This window comes from Hesperophylax consimilis, chromosome 29 (assembly GCF_061612785.1).
Source record: "Hesperophylax consimilis isolate HC1 chromosome 29, BYU_Hcon_1.0, whole genome shotgun sequence".
In the NCBI taxonomy this organism is placed as follows: Eukaryota; Metazoa; Arthropoda; class Insecta; order Trichoptera; family Limnephilidae; genus Hesperophylax; species Hesperophylax consimilis.
In genome coordinates this window covers 345,822-365,114 of record NC_142864.1, presented here as the reverse complement: position 1 = coordinate 365,114, position 19,293 = coordinate 345,822, and the positions used below count along the sequence as shown (strand labels likewise).

The 19,293-nt window shown below is 35.6% G+C and overlaps 1 non-coding gene across 1 annotated transcript; it reads left to right on the top strand.

The window, feature by feature from the left end:
- The first annotated feature begins 1,896 nt into the window (after positions 1-1,896).
- Positions 1,897-1,969, top strand: TRNAS-GGA (transfer RNA serine (anticodon GGA)). Its single transcript has one exon. It is a non-coding gene; the product is annotated as a tRNA-Ser (tRNA).
- Positions 1,970-19,293: the final 17,324 nt, after the last annotated feature.

Here is a 19,293-nt window from a genome sequence, read left to right as displayed (position 1 = left end):
AAAATAAAATAAAATAATTTATACATCTAAAACAAGTATGAAGTGTAAAGGAATTAAAAATAATGCAAAATATCTACATAAGTTTAAGATATATGAATATAAAATATAGGTGTGGAAAACAGAAAAATTAAAAATAATATAAAAAGTATATCAAAGAAAATACGTATTATTGAATTAAAAATAATACAAGGAGCCATCAAAAAAAAGAAAAAATACAAGTACATTTGTGTAATTAAAATAGAATTAAAAGTGTAGTAAAAATACAAGTACATTAAGTACAAGTGTATTTCTAAAAAAGAATACAAATACAATATAAAATCAAAGAAAGTACTATTTGGTAAGAAAGTAGGCATAAGTTATATCTTGATGAGCGATTTGCATGTGCGTGTGGTAACATAGGTGTATAGATATATATCGGCAATTTTTGTGTAAATCCACGTTTGAGCTACGGCTAAGGATATGTACACAAATGTGGAATTATTGTCACAATATTTTTCGTAATAAATACTAGAGTATAAGAAACATATCAGTGGTGGTAATTTTTTTTTTTTTTTTTTAATGATGAATATGAAAAAGAAATATATTGTTTAGTAATATACAAGTTATTCAAATTATTTACTGGTGATATAGGTTCATATGTTCCTTAAAGAAATTTCGCCCCTTTTCAGATATCCATTTATGCACACCGGTTGCAAAGTGAGTAAGTGTTTTTGATGTTTTGATGTCGTTTTTTAACGTGTTGAATATTTTAGGTGCGATGTATGAGTATTGCCTTTGTGAAAAAGTGGTTTTTGTTACAGGAATTATGCATTTTCCGTGCTTTGAGTAGCGTGTATGTATGTCCGTTTGTGTAGAGTTTATCAATCCATTTTTCCAGATATGGATAAGAGCTATCTTGATATGCAGTTGGCGAATATCAAGGGCTGTGAGTTTCTTGAAGAGCGGCTCTGATGGATGAGAGGGGGAACATTTGAAGATGACCCTTAGCAAAAGTTTTTGAACGGTCACTAGAGGGTAGAGGATGGATGCTGCACAACCTCCCCATCCTATAATGCCATACGTTGCTATCGATTGAAATAGAGCAAAATATACAGTTCTTAGAGTGTTTATATCAAGGATTGATAGTAGAGAATAAAAAATATGGCATAACTTACGGAGTCTCTTAGTTATGGAGTTAATATGGGCCTCCCAGCGTAATTGGTTATCTATAATGACTCTTAGGTATTTTATTTCATTTGATGGTTTAAGATTTGGGCATGAGCAGCAATTATTGGGTGATAGTGGAGATGTGTTTAGATTTTGTGAGCAAGTGTGAATGATTAATTTGGGAAGGTTTTCTGGGAGTGTGAATTTACGGATTGAAAAGTGTATGCATTGTGTTTTTTGTACATTTAGGGTGAGGAGGTTGGAGTCTAGCCATTTTTTAATTTTGTTAATACCATAATTTGCCTTCTCTATTGATGTCTTCCATGTTTTGCTAGTGAATATGATAACCGTATCATCAGCAAAAGATATTATATTGCCATCAATGTCCAGTTTCAATAGTGAGTTCATATATATGAGAAATAGGAGCGGACCTAGAACACTTCCTTGGGGCACACCGTAGGAGATAGATAGACATTTACTTCTATATGCTCGGTTTGAGTGAATAACAGTTGTTTGCGATCTTTGTGTAAGGTAGCCTTTAAACCAATTTAGGGCAGTACCTTCTATCCCAATCTGTTGCAGTTTTAAATTATTGAATTATTAAATTATTAATTATGATTAAATATTGAATATTTATAGATTTATTCTTCGAGTTATCCGGAAAAAATATTATTAGTTTTCGATTTATTCTTCAACTTCCTAACAAAAACTAAATTACACATATTGAATTATTTGGCGGGTTGAAAATAAGCCGACGTGGCTCAGTGGTCCAGAGCGTCTGATTGGACATCAGAAGGCGCGGGTTCAATTCCCGTCGGCGGCATTTATTTTTACTCAGGAGATATTTTCATTTTTTTTTATTGATTTTGCAGGCGACTAATTATTGCTTATAATAATTTAAAAACTAAATTAAATTATTTTTTATCCACCCAGTACACTACTACACAAGAAAGGGACTCTTTTTAAAATTATTTATGTTTGCATCATAAAACAAATAATGGCATAAAATATTTCGTCGGGAAAAAAATCTCTATATCTGTTCTGTACTGAATCAATTATTTATATTGATGAAATATAAATAAGGTACATATGTGCGTCACACACAATAGTTCAAAGCAAAAGTATTGTCTCCTGATAAGAGGGTAGTATCAAATTGTGGTCAACAATAATACTTATACGTGAATTTGAAGAACCGTTAAAATTATACTCTTTCCTGCTGGTAACATTATTCTTAAATCTTTTTGGTTACGGCTGCTGGTACCTACTGTAGATTATTTATTTATTTATTCACACTATGAAGACTTATCATATATACAATGCTTAAGGTATGTTGATCAGGAGTACAACAATGTGGGTATATTACAAAACATAGTAGTCCGAGTACGGACAATATAAGCAGGTACAATACAATTAATGTATGAAAGGCAATAAGGCGTGCGGTGAGTGGTTTATTCATGGGATTGGGAACTGGCAAAGGAAGGACGAAAGTAGACTGAATGCTGTAAACGTAGGATCTCCGAGACGGACGTGTGGTAAAGCCACGCATGATAGTGTGAAATACAAGTAATGTATGAAAGGCAATAAGGCGTGCGGTGAGTGGTTTATTCATGGGATTGGGAACTGGCAAAGGAAGGACGAAAGTAGACTGAATGGTGTAAACGTAGGATCTCCGAGACGGACGTGTGGTAAAGCAAGTCTGGTGTGATAAGCGTAGTGAGTAAGATCAAGGAAGGGGCGCACATATGTTTTGGGCAGGTAGAAAGAATGAATGCCAAGACAGAGTTATGTTGCGGTCCATCGTGTCTGCCTACCTCTGCGGAGAAACGGCGTGATGGTTGGTTAGTTAGTGGCAGTAACTCCAGTGGCAGAGGATGGCACACTCATACATATACACGTAGGTATCATTATCCAAAAAGACTAGATAATCGTGTTTGAGGATTATTCTGTCGCCATCAATAGTGGCTAGAGATTGGCCGCAGGGGTAGGCAGAGTTCATTCACATTCATACATCGTATTCTGACTTTTGCCATTATATTGGATTCACTCGATCGTGCCAAGTCTTCTTCGGGCATGTCTTGTAGCATTCACTTTCGCGTCATGTTTTCTCCTCATGAACACTTCTCTCTTCATTGATCCACCGTCTGTAGGCAGTGAGTATATTGTGAGAATGAAGCAATAATGCAACTCGCAGAGGGGAAGAAGCAGCTCTTCACCAGGGCGCTACTGACAGTACATCAGTAGCGCCCTGGAACATGGACTAAATAAACTATACACATTCATTATATCAGTGTATTATGACATTCTTTTATTTTTAAACACTTGTGATATTTGTGAGTCATTTAAAGTAGAGTAACGCTGATGCTTCTAAAACCCCTAAGTTTATTGATTTTTAATGAGGGCATTATTTCTTGAACAAATTTAACTTTCATTTCAATTACATTACTAAATTAACGGGATTACCTTTCTTTAAAGAAAATCTGAGTCGTCTTGTATTGTGTAGCTTTGGTTTTACCAATACGGCTAATTAAAAAGTAATAAAATTTGAAAATGGTGGTTTTTGCAAATAAGGTCAACAATATTCTCTAATTCCTTTAGTCCTAATAGTCCCGCATGCTAAATTCTATGAAAGAGCGAAGGAAATAACAATTTTCGGCAACAAATAAGCTTGACTGTTAACATAATGATGCCACCTCAGTACAAAACACATCACTCAAATATTATGTCGAATGATACGAATATGTGTTTGTTAAAAGGGTTTTGCTGCCAATAAAATAATACGATATTTTGCTAAAATTGCATTCAACAGGATAGAGTTACCTACTGGAGACTCAAAACGGCGAACTCCAGATTCGTATTGGGTTGTTTAAGGCGAAGCTTAATGCCAAATCACTATTTTTATTAATCTTTATAACGAATTGGTGTACATTATGAATACCAAAAAATTTGATTTAGATAAATTGAAGGTTTTCTTATCGCTTCGCTCGAGTAAAATACAAATAAAAAATAAATTACTCAATAAAAAATATAAATGCAAACTACTAAAAATATATTTTTTAATAGAAATGTATGAACGCATAAAGGAAACAACTTTAAAAAAAATACAGTATTATAGCTAAGATTATCTGTGACAGTTTCACTTGATTAACTTTTTTGCTATCTTATTAAATTATTTACAAAATAAATAAAAACCAGTTTTTTGCTTGAAATCGAACGTTTCTATTACCTACGATTGTCAAGCGATTTTAATGCCTATTACCTACGATATAAGGTATACTAAGAATATACACATTTTTGGCTTGTAGCTTCCTCTTAATGAATACTTTACATAAGTCCTAACTACTCCCAACAGTGGGAGCAGTTAGCAAGCCAGGGGGGCTATGGCAACCCCAACTCGGGTATGTTGTGGGGCTTGAGGTAGTGGGGAGGGAAAGGAGATAGGAAAGAGGAAGGTATCTGGCTATTCCGGTCTTGTCACTAAATACACCTAAATCCGCAAATATATTACATATTATTTTAATGAACAAATTCAAAAATAACACAAATTACACAAATTACACAAATCTAGGCACACGCCTCGATTTAAACCCGCGACCTCCGGATTCGTAAACACTCAACCACGGAGGCCGCCATAGTAATATTGGTTAGTGTAATTTATTCGCAATTCTGTAAATTGTTTTTAATTTTTTTCCTTATAATTCAACACAATGTACTAAATAATATTAATAACCCTATTTGGATGATTTATGTAGCGCTGTTTGTGTAAAAATTCTGTGTTGGAAATTATATGCATTTTTGGGTTCATTTCTATATTAGTACTGATTATATTATATACATAATGAATTAAATTTCAACATAAGAAGATTTCATACTTTATGGATAATAGAACATCTCATTCCCCAGCATATCAAAAATTAGTATATTATTTTATATACTGTATTTGAGTAGTGTTCGTGCCGCATTATACAGGGTGTCCCGGGGTAAAGTGCACTAACTTCGGTGAGTGATTCTACATAAATTATTTCTTCATTTTAGTAGAAGAGATAAATTCATTTTTTTCGAAATTACATCGTTTTAAAATAGTTAAATAAATATTCTTCTACGGAAAAATATTTTAGTATGAAGAAAAAAACGTAAGAATCGATAATTAAATCGCTCAGAGACGAATTTATCAGATTCTCTGTAGAATGATTGCCTTTCCTCGTTTTGTCTATCAAATTTGTGACAAAACGTTCTATTAAAAATACATTTTATACTCAAAAGATAATCAAGTAAAAAAATCAAATGCACTGTTAAAATTAGATTTAATAACATTTAATAATCCGGGCGCCTTTTGACACCGAGCCTCCCGCCCCTAACCGCCCCGTGAGAGGGAGGGGTGAAGTGAAGGGTATAAATAATGTGTTTTCCAGGATCTATAGTTAATATCGATCGTAACGCGCACGAGTCAACATCACAGTCAATCTTCGTGTTTTTATTACATCAAATAGTTTTATAAGGACTATTTACAGTGACAGTTTAAAAACAGTTAATTCATATTCAAAGTGTGCAGTGCTCCGCAATATTCTACAAACAAACAACTGTTGTGGAAGAGTGTCATATAAGCAATGGAGTCAACAATAAAGATTGGAGTCTCCCACACGTTCTGCAACCTTCCAGCCTCCCCTGCCAGAGAGGCAGATAGAGAACCGCCCATGTTCGAGGCATACCGGCAGTTTCTGAAAACTGGAGCCTTTCTGCAATATTTTCAACTTCCCAACTATGACATCACCGAAGATCCATTGCGATTTTACCAGTTAACGAGGTTTCCTCATGGACAGGCAGAGCTGCCGAAATTGCATCTGGCAACTCCGTTCCTGGATAATATGTACCAGGAACAGGAGAGGCTGATAGCTGATCGCTTAAAGCATACCTGCAACATGAACGTGGAAGGTATTATACCAACCAAAGAAGAAGAGAGGGTTGAGGATTTTTTTGCAATTTACGCAGCTGTGGCATGTGATGCTGATATAGAAACGGACCCAACGGAAGCATCACACGCAGCTGGTGAAAGTGATGCAAGTTATGCTGCCAAAGAAGAAGATTCAACGGAAGCATCACACGCAGCTGTGGCAAGTGATGCCGCTGAAGAAACGGAACAAATGGAAGCATCACACGCAGCTGAATCCTCTGATGCAGGGGAGACAACTGATTCCGCTGAAGTTACCGATGACGTTGACGATGTTGACAATGTGGAAGACGTCGAAGAAGCTCCTACTTTTGAGATGTGCGATGACGGCACGATCGTGGTGAGGCATGGTGGGACGGAAAGCCGTCTGCCCTACCAGCGGAATATGGTAAGGGATATGGGTGTGGGGCCGCGGAGCCCCTGGGAGCAGGCTAGGCAGGACCGGCGGAACGCGGCTTGCCGCATGAGCCGGGCCCGCGCCAGGCTAGGGGCTACAAGGCCCTATACCTTCAACAAGAGGGCCACCAAGAAGTCTCCACCCGAAAAAAAAAACGATTGAAAATTTACATATATTTAACATTAGTTTTTTACGATTATCATTATGTTTTTAAAAAATTCTTACTGTTTTGTTTTGCCTGTTATTTTTCAATATATATTATTATTATTAAAAATAATTATGCATATTTCCAAACTACATTCTATTTTGTAAATTACTGTAAAGTTGTAAGAACCTAATTATTACGGTTTTAGTTATTGCTATTATTGTTATTTGTGTTTGTATTTAACAATTTCTGATATAATTTGATTGTAATAATATTCTTCTTATTATGAATTTTCACATTTAATTTGTTTTTAAAGAAAGACAAACATTCCTAGTTTACGAATTACCTGGCAATATATTTATTTGTGGTATAAAATAATATTGTAAAAGTTTTAAGTTTTTTTTATATAATGTTTGGTAGGTAAAATAAAATAAGTCCACTTTTCTAAATGCTGTCCCCTTGCTGTCCAATATTTCGCAACCACAATACAATACAATATGTCCATGTCCAGTTTGGTATTTTTAATAAAAAAATAAATATATTTCTGTAACAACTGTTTCTTAGCTTATTTTGAGTGTGATACAAGGCGATACAATGCCAAATTACTATTTTGATTAATCTTTATAACGAATTGGTGTACATTATGAAAACCAAAAAATATGCTAGGTAAAATGAGAGTTTTCCTATCGCTACGCTTGAGTAGAATACAAATAAACAATAAATTACTCAATAAAAAATATAAATGCAAACTACTATAAAATAATTTTTTCAATATTAATTTATGAACGCATAAAGGAAACAAATTTAAAAAATACAGTTTAATAGCTAAGATTATTGGTGACAGTTTCACTTTATTAACTTTTTGCTTTCTTATAATATTATTTACAAGTTAAGTAAATACCAGTTTTTTGCTTGATATCGAACGTTTCTAGACTCCGTTTGTTAAGCGATTTTAATGCCTATTACCTACGATATAAGGTATACCAAGAATATAAACATTTTTGAATTGTAGCTTCCTCTTTTATTGAAGAAGATAATACGAATAAATGTAAATAAAAAATAAATCTTTCTAGGTTACAAACCAGTTTCATTTAAAAAGGTAGATGACAAAAATATCTGAAAAAAATAGTGGCAAGATGATGCAATAATTGAAAGATGTGATCTGTCTCCGGTTTTACATTATGTTTTAGTTTGAATGTTCTTGTTTTGTCCTGTCCTTCTGTTTTGTTATTCTTAGTTTTGTCATCACTTTGTATAAACAGTATATTTAGTATGATTTAAGATTTTCACGGCCAAAAGTATTTTTGTTATTTGTTTTTGGGGTATTATGCCGTGTTGCGCTAACTCCTTCTTTAGCCAACGTTTCGGACAGCATTGCAGTGTCCATCATCAGACATCTGCCCTGATGATGGACACTGCAATGCTGTCCGAAACGTTGGCTAAAGAAGGAGTTAGCGCAACACGGCATAATACCCCAAAAACAAATAACAAAAAAAGTATATTTAGTGTTATAATATTAGATCTGTATTGGGTAAGGCACATTGTAGAAATAACTTTAAGGACATGACCACTTATACTAAATTCCCGTTTTTAAGTTTGTTATAATAAAGCGCACTTGAAGTGAAATGACACTAAACTGCGCTATATAAATTCTGTGTTATTATTATTATCCATTATATAGCCAAGATGAGCAACATTGCTAGTAAATATGCCAGCAAAAGCAAGTGTTCAATATAACAATATAGTTTTTGAAGGAGGGTAATTAGTATTTAAGATAACAAAGTCAGCAAACTACATGATGGGATTTGAGGAATAACTTTATTACTCTGTAGAAGAAGTGAATCAATTGCTTAAGTTTAAAAGTCAGAATGATGCATGAATGTGATTAAGGTAGGCAACACATTACGCCATACGCATCATTGCTTGGCCTATTTCAGCATATCGATCTCCATACAATACCAATGGGAATTTATGGCGAGCGATATGCGGAGATAGGCCAAGCCACGAGTTAAGCAAAGAGTGTGCATCAAGACAGAGTTGTATGGCGGTCCGTCCTCTCTGCCTACCCCTGCGCGGAAACGTGATGGTCAGTCTACTTGACTCCGTGATCGCTATGATAGGGATAAGGCTCTCGACTATGAATCAGGAGGACGCGGGTTCAAATCCAGCGTTTTATTCAAGAAAATTAGTAATTTAAAACATATTAATATACGTTTATTTGTTTACTGACTGTTATGCAACTAGCTAACCTATACCCAGCTTTGCTGGGGGTTATCCTTATGAGATAGATATATTTTTTGTTTTTTGCATTGTACGATAGGTTAACTAACTAACTAACCATCACGCCGTTTCTCCCCAGGGGTAGGCAGAGAGGACGGACCGCCAAACAACTCGGTCTTGGCACACACTCCTTGCCTTATTCACATTCATACATCGTCTCATACATACTCTTCTATTATTCTGTCTCTTATCCCGACTAAAGCATCTGATTCACTTGATCTGCCATGTCTTCCTCGGGCGTCCCCGACTTCTGCTACCATTCACATTTGCATCGTATATTCTCCTTACACTCCTTTCTTCGCTTATTCGCTCTACATGCCCAAACCATCTAAGCGTCCCTTTTTACATCATCCTTGCACTCTTTGCGGATCTCCACATTCCTCACACGATCAAACATGGTTTTATCACACATACGCCTCAGGGATGTCATTTCAACAGCATTCAATCTACTATCATCCTTTCTTTGCCAGTTCTATGCCTCACTTCCATACGATAGGTTATTAATCCATGAAAAGTGCAATCTTCTCATTCTGATACTCTTAACATCCGCATCATATACCATTGCTGATTTTTCTGAGGACCTTTTTAAGATATACAATTCCGCAGTACATTATTTTAATGTCATCCCAAAAATAACAGTCAAACTTCTCGGTGTTTCGACATAAATTTATTTCGACTAATTCGTTAGATTTGGACTTTTCGTTTAAAATTCAAATAAATAGGACTATAAGCACCTGTTTTTTCAACTAAAACAACTCAAATCTGTCCGAAGAAACCTTCCTGCATAGGCAACAATACTACTTATCAAATCTTACGTTGTCTTACGTCTCGATTACTGCAACAGCATTTATGCCAACCTTCCAAAATATCAAATTGACAAACTTCAATCAGTGTTTAATGCAGCAGCACGGCTCATAACCGGGGACTCCAAATATTCGCACATCTCATAACACCTTCGTAACCTTCACTGGCTCAAGTGCCCTGAAATAATCCAGTACAAATTGTGCTGGATGGTGTTTAAATCCATCAATGAAATGGCCTCACTCTACATCTCTGAACTATGCGTCCCGGAAAACACTGGTCTGAGGCAGTCAACTCTTAGATTAGCAACATCATCAGCTGTAGGCAGACTGATGGAACCTTAGCGCAAGCCAAATACTAAGTTTGGTGATCGCGCTTTCAGAGTATCTGGGCCGAAGGCTTGGAATAAACTCCCTCCGGAACTAAGATGCATAACAAGTCCAACAAAATTCAGGTCGAAACTATAAACATATCTCTCTAAGCTCGCTAATAGTATTTTTGTATTGCCTATAATACATCCTAATGACACTTTTCTTATTGGATTTACATTATTCGAAATCTGTGTTATACCGAGGGACGAATCACGTTTAGGAAGATGAATTCTGATCAAAACTTTGTACTTTATTACCGCCCAGCGTAAAATTAGCTACAACCCAAGAAAGTAATGCATGACTAATTGCACGAAAACTTTTATACTTTGCATCAGTAATATTATAATTTCTAACATTGTTTTGACCAAATACGCGATTCCTTCAATATCATATAAGTTTCAGTGATTTCCAATCCTGATGAATGTGATCCTATATACAGAAGTAATTATTTGTTTATCATAAGCCACAACATACGCCAGTATGTAGTTAAAAGAACAAAGTATAAAGTGATGATAAAGATATTTGCAGGACTAATTCCGTTATTTTTACTTATCTCGTCCCTTCTAAATATTACTTAATTACATTTTAATGGTGTTAATTCTGGTAGTTAGTAGCTAAATTAACTTTCATTTTAGATAATAATAGTTATGTTGTCGGAATTACCTCCAGTAAAGGGAATCGTATTGTATTCTTAATTCACCTGAAACTGTTCCCATTAAAAGGCAATAAAGTTCGACGAGATTACAAGGAAAGTGCACATTTCTTCTACCTGGTTAATGTTGTTATGGAAATACCAATAATAAGTATAATCTTCGAAATATTTTTGGCCTCATATCTAAAATTAAGTCTTGTATGAAAAGGGCTGCACAGCCGTCCTTTTTAAAATATTGCTTTGTCAAGTTATTTGACTAAGTATTACATGAGGTAAGTTTTTAGATTCTCACGGCCAAAAGCATTTTTGTTGTTTGTTTTTGGGGTGTTATGCCGTGTTGCGCTAACTCCTTCTTTAGCCGACGTTTCGGACAGCGTTGCAGTGTCCATCATCAGGGCAGATCCGGTAGATCCGAAGATGCTTAGCTGATCCTGCAACATGAACGTGGAAGATGTTATACCAGCCAAAGAAGAAGAGAGGGTTGAGGATTTTTTCGCCATCTACGCAGCTGTGGCATGTGAAACTGCTAAAGAAACGGACCCAACGGAAGCATCACACGCAGCTGTGGCATGTGATGCAAGTGATGCTGCCAAAGTAGAAGATCCAACGGAAGCATCACACGCAGCTGGTGCAAGTGATGCAAGTGATGCTGTCAAAGTAGAAGATCCAACGGAAGCATCACACGCAGCTGAATCCTCTGATGCAGGGGATACAACTGATTCCGCTGAAGTTCCTACTTTTGAGACGTGCGATGACGACACGATCGTGGTGAGGCATGGTGGGACGGAAAGCCGTCTGCCCTACCAGCGGAATATGGTAAGGGATATGGGTGTGGGGCCGCGGAGCCCCTGGGAGCAGGCTAGGCAGGACCGGCGGAACGCGGCTTGCCGCATGAGCCGGGCCCGCGCCAGGCTAGGGGCTACAAGGCCCTATATCTTCAACAAGAGGGCCACCAAGAAGTCTCCACCCGAAAAAAAAACCGATTGAAATTATACATGTATATATTTAACATTAGTTTTTTACGTTTATCATTATGTTTCTAAAAATTCTTACTGTTTTGTTTTGACCTTTTGTTATTTTTCAATATCTATTATTATTATTAAAAATAATTATGCATTTTTCCAAACTGCATTCTATTTTGTAAATTACTGTTAATTTATTTTTTGTTAAGAGCCTAATTATTACAGATTTAGTTATTGCTTAATGTTATTTTCACATTTAATTATTTTTTTAAGGAAAGACAATTCCCAGATAACCTGGCAATATATTTATTTGAAGTATAAATAAATATTGTTAAAATGTATTATGTGTTATTTGTTTATATATTATGTTGGTATAACTAAACTATGGTGTATTTATGTGGTCAATTTTATTGAATATAATATGTGCACCTTTCTAAATTATGTTCCTTATTTCTATGTTGTTTAAACCTTATTTGTACCCCGTAGCCCTTGGGATGCTTTTGTAGATTTGAAGGAATTATGGAAATCGAAAATAGTAACTTTGGAACCTAAAATAAAAAGCTCTATAGCCAGAAAAAATAGATTTTAAAGTCCGAACCCAAGTCTCAAATTAGCGTCATAAAAAAGATGATATTTCCAGAAAATCAACTTTCTTTAAATTTAATAACTGAATTTTCTTTGGAACATGATACGTATCACTATTTTTTAATTTCAGCCCGCTTGGTAACATAGAGCCGGAAACAATTGGTTTTAAATTCCGAACCCAAGTCTCAAATAAGCGCCAAAAAAAAGATGATTTTTCCAGAAATGCAACTTTTTTCAGATTTTAAAATCAATTTCGGTTTGAACCATTATTCTGATGGGGATTCCGAAATTTCAGCCCGTTTGTTACCAAAGAGCCAGAAAAAAATGGTTTTCAAGTCCGAACCCAAGACTCAAATTAGCGCCATAAAAATGATGATTTTTCCAAAAGTGCAACTTTTTTCAGATTTGATGAGTGATTTCGGTTTGAGCCATTATTCTGATGGGGATTCAAAACTTTCAGCCCGTTTGGTAACATACAGCCAGAAAAAATTGGTTTTAAAGTTCGAACCCAAGTATTAAATTAGCGCAATAAAAATATGATATTTCCAGAAATGCAACTTTATTAAGAATGTATAACTGAATTCGCTTTGGAACATGATTCTAATTCCTATTCCTTAATTTCAGCCCATTTTTCACCATAGAGCCAGAAACAATTGGTTTTAAATTCCGAACCCAAGTCTCAAATTAGCGCAAAAAAAAGATGATTTTCCAAAAATGCACCTTTTTTAAGATTTTAAAATCGATTTCGGTTTGAACCGTTATTCTGATAAGGATTCCGAAATTTCAGCACGTTTGGTACCTTAGAAAAAAAACTGATTTTAAAGTCCGAACCCAAGTCTTAAATTAGCGCCATAAAAAAGATGATATTTCCAGAAATGCAACTTTATTTAAAACTGAATCCGCTTTGGACCATGATTCTCATGACGATTCCAAAATATCAACCTGTTTGGTACCATAGAGCCAGAAAAAATGTGTTTTAAAATCCGAACCCAAGTCTCAAATTAGCACCATAAAAAATGTGATTTTTCCAGAAATGCAACTTTTTTCGGATTTTAAAATCGATTTCGTTTTGAACCATTATTCTGATAAGGATTCCGAAATTTCGTCTGTTTGGTAACACACAGCCAGAAAAAAATTGGTTTTAAAGTCCGAACCCAAGTCCTTAATTGGCGCCATAAAAAGATGATATTTCCAGAAATGCAATTTCATTAGGATTTTTTAAATGAATTCGCTTGGGAACATGATTCGTATCACTTTTCCTTAATTTCAGCCCGTTTGGTTCCATAGAGCCAGAAACAATTGGTTTTCAATTCCGAACCCAAGTCTCAAATTTGCGCCATAAAAATTATGATTTTTCCATAAATGCAATTTTTTTTAGATATTAAGAGTGATTTCGGTTTGAACTATTATTCTGATAGGGATTCCGAAATTTCAGCCATTTGGTACCATTGAGCCTGACAAAATGGCATTTGAATTTTAACCCTAAGTCTCCCATAATTGCGCCCATAAGAATGATGATTTTCTCAGAAATGCTACTTTATGCATATTTTATAACTTATATCACTCAAAGTGTCTCACTTTTCGCTGCTGATTTCCAGATATTTATAAACTTTTTTTCTTCTGTCATTTTCCCTACTATTGTTGTAATTGTTTAAGAATGGAATGGATGGAAATTTACTCCCTCTTTCCCAATAAAAGTTGACTCGCCTTCGACTTCACAGTCCCCACCAGCACTTTCTCAACTTCCTCCAACAAAACTTTTATTATCCTCATTCCCGTGGCCCGTTCATAGTATACGCCCAAAAAACTGAGCAAGGAAAAACCATCCACCCTCTTGAATTTGATAAATTCCTATCAAACAGCAAGAATCTTTCGATCAAGCCTGAAGGTGTAAAAGCCGAGGGTCTCTTCTTAATCTCCGCGAATTCCTCTTAGGGTCAGCTGCCAACAGTTTAATCAAAAATATAAAAGAAAAGAAAACAATGTAAACAACCATGAAATTAAATAAACGCCCGGGTTGCCGGCACTGAAACTGAAAAAAAAAAACATTCTCATTTCATCTAATTCAAAGTTCAAGGCATTTATCCCTACTTTCAATGTCACTCGCATGGGCCTGGTCAGAGGTATCTCGACCGATCGCAGAAATTCTGTCTTCACTTTCAACCCCCCAACACATTGGCAATAGTAGTTTCTACTTGTCAAATGTCAAAAATTGACAGCTTCAAAAGTAACATCTACCGAAATAGCGGGCTATTCAAAATAACACCTCTTATTGGAAAACCCTGTACTAAGCAAGCGAAATTCTTGACACATCAGTTCCAATTTTGAAAATGACAGCCTGTTGTCCCATGGGTTGGTAAGGGTATAAGGAAAGGGTAAGGAATATCAACCGTCACCTTACTTTAGTGAACTTTACTTTTCTGCACTGGGTTTACATCGATTCCTTACCGGCGGACTGTGAGACAGCGGGCTAAAATTCAAAACAAATCTGAGTTCATTAAACCAGAGTTACAATCACTCGCAGAGTGACAGATTCACAACTGAAATTAGAATGTTTGATTATTTATAGGAAGCTACTATTTTACTTTAGGATGAATGGAACTGCCAGAAAACTAAACTCTCCCTCGGAAGACGTGGACGTGAAGAATTCAAATGTTACATTGTCATCAAATAGCCAATCAGTGCCATTGTGATCAGCTGACAAGCAAAACCAGTTGTGCATTTTTGCTAATCACAATTTGTTCAAAACCTGAAAATGTATGGCGTATCTAACATTCAAATTTACCAAAGGAATTCAAATTTTTAAAATAATTTATCTTTAAATATTGGTTTATTGAGATACAATAGCTAAGTTAATACTTAGCCATAAGAAATTGTAATCAGTTTCTTCAAATATTGGTTTATGGAGATGCAATAACTTAGCAATACAATTTCTGAACAAGTTTATTACAATATATTAAAGCTTTACAAAGGTGATAGAAGAGTATTGCTATTATTCTGTTTTTACTAGGCAATTTACAATATTATTACGTAACCTTAAAAACCTTTTTGTAAAAGTGATTGTTTGATTGAAAACGGCAGCGCTAAGATGATTCAAAGGAGAAAGTATTACATCAAATTCAACAAAATTGTTGTTTTATCACTTCGAACCACGTAACGCTATCGAAGTGAGAGTCATCGTACCTCATCTGCCAGAAAACCTTTACGAAAAATAATTGAAAATCGCATTAATCAAGTGGTGATAAATAAATAAGATAAACAATTATATGTAGGGACACTACATCATTCTGAACCAGTGGCGGTTTTCTCTAAAGTGCGTTTGTGCGGCGAACCCCCATTAAAAAGATGAGAAAATAAAACAAACTTGTTTTATAATAATATAAGCACATTATAGATAGCACGCTATTAAAATTTCGCCTTCAAAACCCGCGCCACCGAAAAATACGATACATATTCCAAATTTTGTGCGAGTTGAAATCCGCGCCAAACTCGTCATACAAAAGAATTTTAGCCGGTACAGATCCCTATGACGGTGACATATACAAAATTTGGTCTTTCTTTGCAAAAGTAAGACAAATTGTGTGCGCCGAACACGCGTTATGTTATCACGTGACCTCCGAACATTGACGAATGTAACCGAAGAAACCCGAGAACTTCGCGGTCGACGTTTGACCTTTAGGGAAGCAAGTGTTATTTTTTATGTTATATTATGGTATTTAACTTTGTAGTCATTTTTGTACATATTTTTGTTTTCTTGTTTCTGCATTTCTCCAACCGTTTGCTTATGGCATTTGCAAATCTACTACCTATTGAAGTAGACTTAGTAAATTTATTTCGTGCCACCTTTATTTGTTTTTTTTTATGTTTTAAATATCTATTATATGTATATTCTACGAAATTATTCTTCTCGAAAAAACAATAATAATTAGCAACATACATTGAGTGCTATAAAAACATTAAACAATTTAATTCCTATAAAACTTTTCTCATTATCTAATATTTGTGTCTAGTGAAGTGATTTAAAAACAATAATATGTAGGTACCCCTCCCACTAACTTTATTTAAGTTGTGTGACTGCTGCCGTATTCGACTATTTGACGAAGGACAACAGTAAGTAAATTTTAATTAGATATGTTTATCTTCTCTTGAATTTCTGAACCCCCTGTTAAAAAGACCACGAACCGCCACTGTTCTGAACCCAATAAAAGGAAGGTTTCCGTGCAGGCAGCGCTCCCTATCACGTCAAAAAAATTCTAACGACGGATCTGGAAAATGCTGGTACCAGAAATTTGTCTGTCAGGGTCTCCGGCGAAAGTTCGGTACAGGCTGACAGCTCCAGGATAGGACACTCTGTATAGAGTACTGGATGACCTGCCTTTGCGGAAGTACATAATATCATACAGTGGATAGTATTATTAAAATCCTATTAGCAGCTAAGTTTAAGTCGAGTGTCGCTCTTTCCAGGAAAAATGGACAAATGAACATTTTTTGTTGAAGTAGCATGTTGGCGAACCTGTGTATCTATTTGTGGCGATGCTTTTGAAACACCCCAAGCTCAGTGAATTGGGAGGCTAGAAACGTTTAGATAAAATCAATGCTCTTCAGTGCACTTTGGAATCTCAACAACCCCACCGTGATCAAGACTGGGTGTATGTATAGTAAAGCCTCAGGTATGGAGAATTTGTGAACGAATCCACGGTGGCTGTTGGCGAACAAAGTAAAATATTTTCAAAGTATTTGTTAGTAAATCTGAGTAACGCTGACCGAATGCGCTTTGAGAACTGTTCGCGAAACCTCCACGAGCAGAACCTACAACCCTGTCAGTATAAGGGTCAAGTAAGGTCAGATCACCCAATCAAATCAGACTTCAGATGTAGTGTGATGTAAATGCAATGACGCTTCCACAAACAGACCGTATGTCGTAGAAATTAGGTACCTATTCGCGAAACAAATTATTGCACAACTGAATATGCTGGGTCTGTTTGACTGCTATCCACGGTGGTCACTGCTAGCTGAGACGTTATTTCATTGTGGTCAATTTAAAAGCTTTTATTTATTGCGCAAGGGTTCCAACTGCCCTAAGCCAGTTGGACTACGGTATTGTAAGTTATATACTTTTCCACACGCGCAATTGATTAGCAATTATAATATATCTTTTACTTTTGACTTTGACGCATTTTAACGAGTTCAATGCACTATGTCTGTTTTACTGATATTCTCAGTGGACAATGCCAGCTGAGAGAGACAGGTTGCAGAGAACTGGTCTGGTAAGGTCGGCGGTGCAAACTTAGTCATTGTTCGCGAAACCTTCATGAGCAGATCCTACAACCCTGTCAGTATAAGAGTCAAGTAAGGTCAGTGCACGCAATCAAATCACACTATTCTGGTGCATCAACCAAATGATTCAGCCACAACACATGGAAGCGTAATTCGAAATTTTCGCCAAAAAAATTAAACCAGAAAAAAAATTCCAAACAAAATTGTTTTTTAATTCGAAATTCGTATTTATTTTTGTCCGCGCACGAAAATTTGGTCGTGTATATTAAAATAATTTTTTGCATTGTACGATAGGTTATTAATCTATTTACAGTACAATCATCTCATTCTGATACACTTAACATCCGCATCATATACCATTGCTGATTTTTCTTAAGGCTTTTTTAAGATATACAATTCCGTAGTACATTATTTTGATGTCATCACAAAAATAACAGTCAATCTTCTCGGGCAATTTAGATTTGGACTTTTCATTTTGTAGTCAAATAAATAGGACTATAAGCACCGGTTTTTATCAACTAAGACAACTCAAGTCTTTCCGAAGAAACCTTCCTGCATAGGCAACAATACTACTTATCAACTCTTACGTCTCGATTACTGCAACGGCATTTATGCCAACCTTCCAAAATATCAAATTGACAAACTTCAATCAGTGTTTAATGCAGCAGCACGGCTCATAACCGGGGACTCCAAATATTCGAACACCTTCAAAACCTTCACTGGCTCAAGTGCCCTGAAAGAATCCAGTACAAATTGTGCTGGATGGTGTTTAAATCCATCAATGAAATGGCCTCACCCTACATATCTGAACTATGCGTCCCGGAAAACACTGGTCTGAGGCAGTCAACATAATCAGTTACAGGCAGACTAATGGAACCTAAGCGCAAGCCAAATACTATGTTTGGTGATCGCGCTTTCGGAGTATCTGGGCGAAGGCTTGGAATAAACTCCCTCCGGAACTAAGATCCATAACAAGTCCATCAGAAGTCAGGTCGAAACTAAAAACGTACCTATCTAAGCTCTCATACCCTTAGTTAAATATACCTGCTGAGAGTAGCATTCTTGTATTGCCTGTAATACATCCTAATGACACTTTTCTTATTGGATTTACATTATTCGAAATCTGTCTTATACCGAGGGACGAATTACGATTAGGAAGATGAATTCTGATCAAAACCTTGTACTTTAGTACCGCCCAGCATAAAATTAGTTAAAACCCAAGAAAGCAATGAATGACTAATTGCAAGAAAACTTTTATACTTTACATCAGTAATATTATAATTTCTAAACATTGTTTTGACGAAATACACGATTCATTCAATATCATATTAGTTTCAGTGTTTTCCAGCCCTGATGAATGTGATCCTATATACAGAAGTAATTATTTGTTTATCATACGGCACAACATACGCCAGTATGTAGTTAAAAGAACAAAGTATAAAGTGATGATAAAGATATTTGCAGGACTAATGCCGTTATTTTTACTTATCTCGTCCCTTCTAAATATTACTTAATTACATTTTAATGGTGTTAATTCTGGTAGTTAGTAGCTAAATTAACTTTCATTTTAGATAATAATAGTTATGTTGTCGGAATTACCTCCAGTAAAGGGAATCGTATTGTATTCTTAATTCACCTGAAACTGTTCCCATTAAAAGGCAATAAAAGTTCGACGAGATTACAAGGAAAGTGCACATTTCTCCCTGGCTAATGTTGTTATGGAAATACCAAT